Source organism: Aythya ferina (genome assembly GCF_964211825.1).
Source record: "Aythya ferina genome assembly, chromosome: 4".
NCBI classification, from domain to species: domain Eukaryota; kingdom Metazoa; phylum Chordata; class Aves; order Anseriformes; family Anatidae; genus Aythya; species Aythya ferina.
This window is the reverse complement of record NC_140300.1, coordinates 75,571,060-75,583,668: the sequence shown is the minus strand read 5'-3', so window position 1 is coordinate 75,583,668 and position 12,609 is coordinate 75,571,060. Positions and strand designations below refer to the sequence as shown.

General features: G+C 40.3%; 1 protein-coding gene across 1 annotated transcript in view; it reads left to right on the top strand.

The window, feature by feature from the left end:
• The first annotated feature begins 5,863 nt into the window (after window positions 1–5,863).
• LOC311436111 (uncharacterized protein) overlaps window positions 5,864–12,609 on the top strand; it is a 209,328-nt gene continuing 202,582 nt past the window's right edge. Inside the window, exons 1-3 of the mRNA XM_084517934.1 lie at window positions 5,864–5,961; window positions 6,501–6,575; window positions 11,247–11,301. The gene's annotated coding sequence lies outside the window, so the exon portion shown is untranslated. The remainder of the gene's footprint in view (window positions 5,962–6,500; window positions 6,576–11,246; window positions 11,302–12,609) is intronic.

Genomic DNA, 12,609 nt, shown 5'->3' with positions numbered 1-12,609 from the left:
AGTAGATGCAGGAAAACTGATGAGAAGATGATCAAAAAAGTGACTCCAGGAAAGAAAAAAAAAAAGGCATAACTTGGTTAGGTCATGCAGCAATCAAGATGTGAAATAGTTAAATTCAGGTGAAAAGTTGAAAAGACACACCATGGAAATATGTTTAGCAAGTGGTCTTGACTGAAAAGATAGTTCTGCCCTAGAAACCTGTGGCCTGGCAGTAGAGAAAGTTATTGGGTAAGTTAAGTAATGCAAGTTGCTAAATGCCTTAGCATAACTGAGGCATTCACTTGTAGATGTACAAATTAGCAAGTCTTAGTTCATTAGTCAGATACCTGATATAGATCAGTTACAGGTTTTTTTATTTTTTTATTTTTTTATTTTTTTATTTTTTTATTATTTTTTTTATGGTAGATCAGCATCCCAAATCTAATGTTTTCATTGTTTAATGAATCTGCAGTAACTTCACTGAGCATTATCATAGAGGATAGATAGCAGTGAGTTACAGCATTTTAATCATTTTGACTTCCTGCAGTAGTATGCAATAACATTGCTATTAATTCAAGAAGAATGAACACAGTAATGGTGACATTTGAAACCGAAGGGATAGTAGACACCCATTGGTTGTGTTCAAAAATTTGCTACCACAATGGTTTCAGCTACAGATGCTACCTCCTGAGTGCTGAAATTGATTTCAAAATCAATAGTTGAAATAAATTGAAACTGCTACTCTAGGTCACTTTACTTTTTCACCACCAAATGGGCATGCAGCCATGCACTCTGCTGCAGATGTAAGTAATGTAATAGTTTGACACTGAGGTAGGAGGGAAAAGGCTAAACTAACTTATCTTGGCTATTAGATGGTTGCATGTAGTATGCCTGATTGTTTCTTATATGAGGAGAAATATTAGGAAACCCCCATAAGATGCTACTATCACTTATATTGCTGTAGAACCTAGTTAACCCAACAGATCAGACTGCTGTGAGTGTACACTGTACATGTAAATATTTTCTTGGTTTCAACATATTTAAATAAATAAAAGTCTACATATTTTAATTTCTACTCAGTCTTTGAGACGGTGATATTTTCCCCTTTGCAATAAACCAAGTATTTTGACTTCTTAATTTGTAAATTCTAAGGATGCAACAGGCTGATTTTTCTGTTCTCTCTCCTTTTACAAGGCTGGCCAACTTAAATATCCCCCTCCCCCAAAAACAAGTAGAACACTTCAAGTTCCTATTGACTCTCAGAGAAGACTATATACAATTTTACTAGTGACTGTTGATCAGAGAAAAAAAGATAGAACTTTTCTGAAATCCTAAGTTTCAGAGGGAGGTCAAGAGTATTTTCTAGGCATGTGGAGGTTATAGGAAGACATTCAAAGCTCACAGATGTTAAAAATATCAGGAAATCAGAAATATGAGATAACCATTAATTGACTGTTGTTAATGCAAATGTTCTAATATTTACTTAAACATGGTCAATCTCAAAGAAAGATATCTGTAATGTAATTAATCCATGGATGTACCTGTACCTGGAGATTTAGGTAATATTTTTTATTTGTTATGTTTTGTTTGGTTTATTTAACTAAACTACTTTTACTGTCTCTGCAATATTTATTTGTGAATGCTGAAATGCATTTTCCCTATAACTTAAAAAAAAAAATATCTCCTTTTATCTCTGAAACAACCTTAGGTTTAGGCAACCAAGATTAAGACAAATTTTCTTCATTTGTCTGAATAGCATGGTAATCCATGGCATTCTTTTACTACTGAGGGTAAACTGAATGGTGTTTGAGGACCAGCTGTAAAACACACTGGGTAGCCCCAGTTCCCATTGCATGTTAAATTTTTATTCTTGTTTTTCAGAATAATCCAGAATGGCTATTCTACAGTAACTCCCCTATGGGTACTATAATTCCACATTATGAATATTTTTCTAGGGACTAAATTTGGCCATGTAGGCGGCTAGTGGAGAACAGCTATTAGACTTTAAATTCAGTCCCTACTTCATCTCAGTGGCTTACAGCTGCAATCAAGCCCTTACCATTCCGTATTCCTCATTTGTGCAAAATCCTGAAAGAGAAGGCAAGAGAAGCTTGAATAAGAACAGGTTAAAATTAAAAAGAGAAGTCTGTTGAGAAGTTAAGATTAAAATTAAAAGAGAAGTCTGTTGCCTCCCTGGGGCTTGGGTGAGAGACTTTGCCAAGAAAGTCAAGCGCCTGGTACGGCCCACTGACTACTACCCGCTACTGGTCTTTCAGGCTGGTAGTGATGAAGTAGCAATGAGAAGTCCGAAGGCGATCAAAAGAGACTTTAGGGATTTGGGGCGACTACTTAGAGGATCAGGGGCGCAGGTTGTGTTTGCCTCTGTCCTTCCTATAGGGGGGATTGAAGCTGAAAGGCGTGCTGTTCACATAAACTCGTGGCTTCAAGACTGGTGTGACCGGCAGAACTTTGGGTTCTTTGATCACGGGAAGGTCTATGCTACACCGGGCCTGATGGCACCGGATGGGATGCGCCTCTCTCGGAGAGGGGTAAGGATCTTTGGTCAGGAGTTGGCAGGGCTGATAGATAGGGCTTTAAACTAGAGTCGAAGGGGGAAGGGGCTAAAACCAGGCACGCCGGTGAAGACCTAAGGGATGGTACGCTAGAATCAGAAGGGCTGTGTGCCAGTGAGGTCCTTCGGTCAGATCCACAAGGTGCTGAGTGTAAGGAGACGCACCTGAAGTGCTTCTACACGAACGCATGCAGTATGAGGAATAAAATGGATGAGCTAGAAGTCCTGGCCCAGTCCCGCAACTACGACATCATCGGCATAAGCGAAACCTGGTGGGATGAGTCCTGTGACTGGGGTGTTGCGATAGATGGTTACAGGCTCTTCAGGAGGGACAGGCAGGGTAGGCGAGGTGGTGGGGTGGCGATGTATGTGAAGCAGGGGCTGGACTGTGTGGAACTTCAGGTCAGCAATGGCAAAGTTGAGAACCTCTGCGTAAGGATCAAGGGACGAACAAATAAAGGGGATGTCGTTGTGGGAGTCTATTACAGACCGCCTGGCCAGGACGATAGCGCCGATAAATTATTCTTTACAGAACTAAGAGAGGCCTCAAGATTAACTCCCCTTGTCCTTATGGGGGACTTCAACTTGCCAGACGTTAACTGGGAGTGCCACACGGCTGACACGAGCAAGTCCAGGAGGTTCATGAAGCACCTAGATGATAACTTCTTGGTGCAGGTGCTAACGGAGCCAACTAGGAAAGGTGCCCTCCTAGGTCTGTTGCTGGAGAACAGAGAGGGTCTGGTGGGAGATGTGGTGATTGGTGGCCGCCTTGGTCATAGCGACCATGAAGTGGTTGAGTTCAAAATTTACGGTGACAGAAGGAAAAGTGCCACCAAAACCTCATCCCTAGATATGGGGAAAGCGGACTTCAGGCTGCTCAGGGAACTAGTCAGCAAGGTCCCCTGGGAAACTGCTCTTGAAGTCCTCGATGTCCACCAGTGCTGGTCATTCTTTAAGCGATGCCTCCTAGAAGCACAAGATCAGGCAATTCCTAAATATCGCAAGTCAGGCAGGCGGGGCAGGAGGCCGGCGTGGCTGACCAGGAACATTTTAATGGAGATTAGGCGGAAACAGAGAGTGTTTTGCTACTGGAAGGAGGGCCAGGTGTCATGGAAAGAATACAGGGATGCTGTTCGTGCTTGTAGGGATAAAGTTCGTGTGGCCAAAGCACACCTAGAGTTGAAGCTGGCTGTGTCTGTGAGAGAAAATAAAAAGGGTTTTTTTAGATATGTGAATGGAAAAAGGAGAACTAAACATAGGGCCGCTCCTTGATAGGGAAGGTCTCCTCACAGACAATGACATAGGCAAAGCAGAGACGCTTAACGCCTTCTTTGCCTCTGTCTTCAACGCCGATGATGGGCTTCGGGACCCAGGGTGCCCTGAGCTGGAGGACCGGGACGGTGGGGATGACAAACTCCCAACTGACCCTGAACGTGTGTGGGATTTGCTACTCCACCTGGATCCCTACAAGTCCATGGGTCCGGATGGGATTCATCCGTGGGTGCTGAAAGAGCTGGCGGACGTCATCGCGGAACCTCTCTCAATTATTTTTCAACGATCCTGGGAATTTGGAGAGGTCCCGGTAGACTGGAAGCTGGCAAATGTTGTGCCAATTTTCAAGAAGGGTCAGAAAGAAGACCCTAGCAATTACAGGCCTGTCAGTCTCACGTCAGTGCCTGGTAAAATCATGGAGAAGATGGTTCTCAAACTTATTGAGGCGCACCTGGGGGACAAAGCAGTCATTGGTCCCAGCCAGCATGGGTTTGTGAAGGGTAGGTCCTGCCTAACTAACCTGATTTCCTTTTATGATAAGATCACCCGTATGGTGGACCAAGGGAAACCAGCTGATGTGATTTTTTTTTGGACTTCAGCAAGGCTTTTGACACAGTTTCCCATAGGATCCTACTGGACAAAATGTCCACCATACAGCTAAATAAAAACATCATACGATGGGTGAGCAATTGGCTAACGGGCAGGGCCCAAAGGGTTATGGTAAATGGGGCTGTGTCAGGCTGGCGGGCGGTCACCAGTGGGGTCCCTCAAGGCTCCATTTTAGGGCCGGTACTTTTCAATATTTTTATAAACGATCTGGATGTAGGAATAGAAGGTATTTTGAGCAAGTTTGCTGATGACACCAAACTTGGAGGAGTTGTGGACTCGAATGAGGGTGGAAAGGCCTTGCAGAGGGATCTGGATAGGTTGGAGAGCTGGGCGATCACCAACCGCATGAAGTTCAGTAAGAGCAAGTGCTGGGTCCTGCACCTGGGACAGGGAAACCCTGGCTTCATGTACAGACTGGGCGATGAGACGCTGGAGAGCAGCCTAGAAGAGAGGGATCTGGGGGTCGTGGTAGACAGCAAGTTGAATATGAGCCAGCAGTGTGCCCTGGCAGCCAGGAGGGCCAACCGTGTCCTGGGGTGCATCAAGCACGGCATCGCTAGTAGGTCAAGGGAGGTGATTGTCCCGCTCTACTCTGCACTGGTGCGGCCTCACCTCGAGTACTGTGTGCAGTTCTGGGCACCACAGTATAAAAAGGACATGAAACTGTTGGAGAGTGTCTAGAGGAGGGCTACGAAGATGGTGAAAGGCCTGGAGGGGAAGACGTACGAAGAACGGCTGAGGTCACTGGGCCTGTTCAGCCTGGAGAAGAGGAGGCTGAGGGGAGACCTCATCACAGTCTACAACTTCCTCGTAAGGGGGTGTCGAGGCAGGAGACCTTTTCTCCATTAACACCAGTGACAGGACCCGCGGGAACGGGGTTAAGCTGAGGCAGGGGAAATTTAGGCTGGACGTCAGGAGGGGGTTCTTCACAGAGAGGGTGGTTGCACACTGGAACAGGCTCCCCAGGGAAGTGGTCACTGCACCGAGCCTGTCTGAATTTAAGAAGAGATTGGACTTTGCACTTAGTCACATGGTCTGAACTTTTGGGTAGACTTGTGCGGTGTCAAGAGTTGGACTTGATGATCCTTAAGGGTCCCTTCCAACTCAGGATATTCTATGATATTCTATATAATTTGCCAAGGTGTGCTGTTGATGTGTTTCTCCCAGTCAGTGGCTTGTAAGGGTATCTCCCCATAGCAGTGTGCTAAGAAACACGCAAAAGTAGTCCCATTTACTTTTTATTAAATTATTCAAAGAAACACTTGAAAGCAAGTTTGGCCCGTTACCCTAATTAAAACTTGTATTTCTGTCTCATCTGTTAAGTCTTTGCACCATTGAAGATCTTTATGAAGAAGGCTAACAGTGAGTCAAAGTTCCTCCTACCTCCTATGCTGTGAGCAAGAGATCTATGTGGAGGGGTCCATTTCTTGAAAAGATACCAGGAGAAGGCTCAAGATTTATATTATAACAAGAGAAACCTGTGGAAATTAATTGAAGTCACGTACTGGAATAACTTACAAAAAATGCAGGTAAATCTGTGCTGTATGCCCAGCCACTGGACTACACGTAGTAGAGTCTCTAGTCAGTAATGATTTGTTATACAGTGTTATGTGTAGAGTAATAAACTTCCATCTCAAATGATTACCATGTTACTATATACAAAAGCCCAAATTAAGTGTGTTTTGTTTTGTTTTGTTTGTTTGTTTTTAAATATAATTTAGATTTTGTATGCCCATTTATGCCTTGTGATTAGGGGGAAGGATATAATCTTATGTTTTTATCCAAAGACCAAAAGTGAGAAATCTATGTAAAGTACTTTGATAAGAATGCAAATATTCTGATTTTGGTTACATTATGTTAATGATTTAAACCTACTCCTTTATGAAAATCTATTTAAAGATAAAAACAAACAAACAAAAAACACCTAAATGGCAGCTAGAATCTTAAAAATCATGTTGGACCTTAACATACTGCTTGGATTGCTGTGCTGCTTCTTTGTACTATTTAAGATTTAGAATAAAAATATTTAGTTGCATTCAGGCACTTTCTGAATTTCTGGTTTACTCAGGAACAGGTTGAGTATTCTTTAACTCTCCCATGCAAGACAGAAACTGAGGCTAACCTGTATTTTGCTCCCAGATAGGTAAGCTGGTGCCTTCATGTGTACTCCACATTATGTGATGTATTTTAAGTTCTTTTTATATTGGACTTTATTATAAAGTATTAGTAAAGTATTACTAAAGTTTTCTTTACCCACAGAATACTCCCTGTGCACTGTTTAAAAATAAGATGTTTATGGCTATCACAAAGTATATTGTGAAATATATATATATATATATATATATATATATATATATATATTTCTGTCAATGAAACTTAAGTTGCATGTAGTATCAGTATAGGTTACAAACTGAGGTTTTTTTTTTTTTTTTTTTTTTAAGTTGTGATTTAAATATTTCTTCTCATTTATATTCACTGTACTTTTCATCTTTAGATTCAGTGTACTTTGAGGAAGGGTTATAAATAAATGGGAAAGTTTTAAGATAAAATTGATGAAAGACTTATTTGGTGTTTGAGATTCTTGCTCAAGTAGCTAAGAAAGTCTTTGGAACAGAACCAATCTTTTTGTGAAAGCTTTATTGATTACACAGAGAAAAGTCCATTTTAAACACTTTCATAACACTGCACTGCCTGAGGAAGCAAAATCTATTACACTTAGATTATGAACTTTTTGTTTATGAACTCAGTTGTCTTAGTGGACAGCTGGAAGAAACTAGCATTATAATTCCTTCTGTCTATAAAGCAGAGTTACTAAAAAGCCCCTATTTTTCCCATTTTTGTACTGCTGTTTTCAAAAACATATGTAGCATAAAATGTTTTGCCATGTGCTCCAGCTGCACTCAGTGCATGCGGGCTCACGGAGTGTTCTTTCAGGACAGACAGTTTCTCAGGTCCAGAGCCTTGGGGCAATGTGTGTACCACACACATCTAGTGGATAAGATCTGAGCTGCAGTCCCTGATTAATATTTTTATAATTACTCAAGTTGCTTCAGGCATTAATCCAGCTATAGTTGATTTAGTTGTGTTAGGAGCATGACTGAAATACATCTATGATTAAATAAGGTGTGAAATAAGTTACATATCCTCCCACCAACAAAAAAATAAAAAATAAAAAACATCACTCAGTGTGAATGCTGCTTCATACCAATAAATTTCATTTCTCTTTGGCCTAAGGAGAGATGTAAGCATGAAAAATGAGGGAGAATAAAGGGAGTATTTCTCTTTGCTTTCACTCAGGCTGGGTGCATAATAGGCTGAAGTTGAGATGTGTGTCTGTTTGGAAGCTTCCTTCCCTTGCAAGGAAAGGCTGCAAGAAATCTCCACGTCATAGGAAGAATTACAAATGCTGGTGCTGAGGGAGTAGGAAAATAGTAGTGCAAGATACAATGAGGCTCAGAAAGGGCACAGTTTCTCAGTTTAAACTAGCAGTGGCTCTGAAACTTGTGAGCTGTGCAGGTCATTTTGGCATGCAGGGTTTGAGATTGGAGTCACTGGGGATGAACTAATTCTTGGAGACCAGAAAAGGTGAATTGCACATATACCGCGTGTTCACATATTTCTTGTGAACCTGGCCTGACATTTGACACCTCATTTGGACAGAAATGATGTGACCTAGCACTGTGTCTTTTTTCAATTCGTGCTCACCTGATCAAACCAGCTGAAGCTGGTACCTGGAAGTGCTTTCACTCCCAGGAACTGCGCAGTTGATTAAATTGACTCAGAACCAACATCTTCAAACAATGCTTTTTTCCTTCCCTCAAAGGCTTAAAGCATGTAGAGAAAGGATGAAAATGATAAAAAGCCTTACTTACTTTCACCTAAATCTTTCCTTGGAGCTTACAGTTCTTTTTGGTCCAACTGACCCTCATTTCTGACTGCGAGAAACACTGTGCTGTTCACAGCATGTTTTCTCTGTCTCTTGTAATACCTTTTGCCAGCCTTATGACTTTTAATGACTCCTTGGAGTTTTTTTAGCAAGAAAATAGAAAGGGATGTGAGAAAGATTTCTTGCCTGTAATATCAAAAGTTAGAGTATGCTCATTTGTACAGTAGTGTTAGTTACTCTTTTACCAGAGCTTTGAGTCTCATACTAGTTGTAGACAAACACCTAGAAAAACTGGGAAACTGCCTTAAAGCTTTCACAGCTCTGTTCTTTTCTAATCATTCTGTGGTTCCAATACGACTTTGAGAGGTAGGTTTAGCAGTAGAATTCTGACAGTTTATTAGATACTCAAATAGTTAAAAGTTCTTTCTTAGGAAGGCTTTTTTTCTTTTTTTTTTCTTTTTCTTTTTTTTTTTTTTTTTTTGGGGGGGGGTGGGTGGAAGAAGACTGTAGGAAAGATTTGCTGGGGATGTAAATAATAATGCAAGGAAATGACAGGGTAGCTATGGAAAGAACAAACTCCCTACATTTAAGATGTAGGCATGCCAACTTTCATGACATTGTTAGCTGTGGACTTAGATTTTCTGTGATAGTATTTTTAAAATAAAATAAAATATTTTAAAACTATAAAACATGTAAAACATTTGATTCTACAACAGACTGTTAGGACTATTTAGCACTTTTCTGTGAAAAAAAAAAAAAAAAAAAAAAAAAGTATTAGTCAAAATAGAGTTTGAGAGCAGCTCTCAGCTGCAGGAGCAGCTGAGGTCCCTTGGTTTGCTCAGCCCAGAGCAGAGCAGGCTGAGGGGAGGCCTGATGGCGGCCTGCAGCTCCCTCACAATGGGAGTGGAGGGGCAGGAGCTGAGCTCTGCTCTCTGGGGACAGCAACAGGATCCGAGAGAATGGCATGGAGCTGGGACAGGGGAAGGTCAGGCTGGGTGTTAGGGAAAGGTTCTGCACTGAGAGGGTGGTTGGGCACCGGGACAGGTTTCCCAGGACAGTGGTCACGGCCCTGAGCCAGATGGAGCGCAAAAAGCCTTTGGACAATGCTCTCAGACACATGGTCTAATTTTGGGGTAGTCTTTTGTGGAGCCAGACTCGATGATCCCTGTGGGTCCCTTCAAACTCAGGATATTCTATGATTCTATGAAAAATAATCCAAATGTTTACTTTTAATTTGTACAATAAGGGTTTGCAAAATTGCTGCGTGCTTACCAAACTGTGTGATTGCATATGGGAACTGTTTTCCTCTCACAATGGATTATTTACATGAGTTTCATGCCTACCAGCATAAGTTCAGCAATGAATTTGTACTGGTATCTTCTTAAAACATTATCCATGCTTAAATGTATAGAAGTTCCAGAGCCTTTGTAGGGAGCAGTTTGGAAATCATTGGGTTTAGGGAAATACGCTCCTGATTTCAATTAACTAGTGTTCTGAATGATGAAAATACATAATTCTGCCTCACCAGATGGGATGCTCATATTTATAAGTGTATTTGGTGAAACCATCAATTTTATGAAGTGATATGGCACAGAACCTGGGGTGCACAAGAGTAGGCTGGCTTGGGTGTTAAGAAGCTATCTTTTGTTTTGCTTCTGGTTGTGAAGTACCCCTCACAGTAATTCAGGTAGCCACCTTCATACAAGCACTGTTAGATCAGTGTGAGAAGAATAATAGAGGGAAACACTCCAAAGATTCTGAACTCTGCTGTCTTTAGAAGATGTTTCCAGCCAGCCCTTCCAGACTACCTGCCTCCTTTCCACAGGAAAGCAAGTATCTCAGCTGTGTTTTACTACTTTGAAAGAAATAAATGAAACAGTGTTAGAGTGTTATTCGTAAGTCCCTTTTAGCATCTAGCTCAACTATTAGACAGTGAGATACTTATCACAATGGGCTTCACAGCTTAAGTATAAAAAAAAAAAAAGATGTGAACCATCTCTATTTCAATTTCTGTGGATATTCCATTGTTCTTTTATAATGATAGATCCTTAATAAAGGTCCCTGATTCACTTTTTGGTAGAGATCTTTTAGGTGTTTCTCTCATGTTGAAGCATTTTACTCTTGATATAAAGGCCCCTTAAGTTAATGGAAAAGTACTCTGGGTATGGGTTTTGATTTGTACCCCTTACATTAAGCCATATTTGAAAGCATACTCAGATCTGTGAGCAGAACTCCATAGTAATGCAGTCAGTTCAGTTTGGGACTACATAGGTACTCACAGATTTTGAACATTTCCATTTCTATAACCTTCATTCTGGATAAGAAAAAAATGCAATGTTATGTTTCTTTTGGCAGCCAACTGTGAGTTCTGCTTTTACGCATTCACCTGAGCTTCTCCTGCCTGATGCCATTTTGCAAAGCAGTATAAGCTCACCGAAATCCATGTTTCTTTTAAAGATGTTTTACCTCAATTTACAATTTGTCAAGTACTTTATATCTGCTGGAACATATTTACTCTGTGAGTAAATATGGAGCAATAAATTAAGCAAACATTGTGATCTTTAAACAATTTACCTTAATTTGAGGTTTATGTCTGACAAAGACACTTGATGTATTCTTGTTGTTTAAAAACACTCTATTTGAAAGGATGAATGGTATTGACAAACTTTAAATTGGTCTGTTTGGCTATTCTGAATTTTAGTTTAAAAAGAATTGGAGTTCCTTAATGTACTCACTTTAGGTGGTATTAGTGAAAAATTGTGTGGGTAATTCACAAATACACCTACCAAATATCAATCAGACATTTTCATTTCAAACTGGACTCCTTTCAGGCTACATCAGTTGAATTTAATTTCATTGACTTTTATCTATCTTCTTACATAGTGTTAATTTTTATTTATTTATTCATTTATTTATTTTTTATTTTAGGCTTTAACAGATTGATGTGCCAGCCAGAATGGAAGATACAAATTTCTGCAAATAAGTATGTCTGGGTGGACTTTTGATAGATTGCAACCATATAACTAAAAATGAAACTTTATTTTATTGGTGTGTATTATTAGTTATGTAGTGGTAAAAGCTTGCTTGCCCCCTCAACTACCATATCCCCACACTAAATTATTTTCAATACGTACCAACTCAGATCTTTCATCTGAGTATAAATTTAATGTACCCATGCCAATTTATGCTAACTTTTTAAAAATAATTTTGAAATCAAGTGCATGCCTCATTAGTGTGATTTGCAGGAAATGGAGAATTAATAATTATAAATAGAATGCTTTAAACACAGCTTAATTAATTCTGTGTGTGAATGCATTAGCTAAATATGGTTCTGCTACTATAAAAGTAATGCTTAAGATAAACTGAATGTTTCAGCTGCCCTTTTGAATCAGCATCTCTTTGCCTCATATATACATATATATGTATATATAATTGAAGCTGGCCTTCTCTTTGCATAGTGTTTTTGTAGGTGTTATTGCCATGCTACTGGCTGTAAGGTAGGCATTTAAAAACTGAGCTTGTGACTTTAAAAAGTCACAAACTGTCTTTGTTAATACAGATTTTATCTGAGAAAGCAGGTTTCAGTCCTCAGTTAGAGCGAAGCAGAGCCTCAGGGAAATCAGCAGCACCTTTGTGAGAGTCCCTCCTCACTCACAGCAAACCACAGCCATCCCCAGGTAGGCTTCCAATCTTGGGGGTCAGGTCACAGCTGCAGCTTGTGAGTCCAAGGCCAAGGACCACAGTAGGTAGAGAACAAGTCAGCTTTTGCACATACAATGCACAGTGAGCTGAAATGGTTACCAAATTCCCAACTGGGTAGCTGGGTTCAAGTAACAGAAGTCACTGGAGTCATTTGTTTTGTTACAGAGGTTGTTTTAACTTTAGCACTTCCTACAGGAATTAATGAGGTCACTGGCATATCTGAGACATTTTCATCTTGTATCACTTTTAATATTTCAAAATATTTTCATTTCTATCACCAGTAATATGACACATGAGAAAAATCTGTACTTCATATAAAGTTTGCTCTTTCTCCATCTCCAAGGCAGTAACATGCTCCTATGGAACCAGCAGCACAGTTTCCAGATTTCTACAGCTGATCTGTTTATACCATCCCAAACCCTTAAATTAAAATAGAATTGATATCCTTGTGCAGACCTTCAGAAAAACAGAACGCAGGTCCCATTGTCTGGCTCTTCCAGCATTGAAGAAAGCATCCCTGTCAAGTGAACGCTGGATGTTCATACCAATAGTAGTGTGATATATGGAGTAATAATTTGTGTCAAGAAGA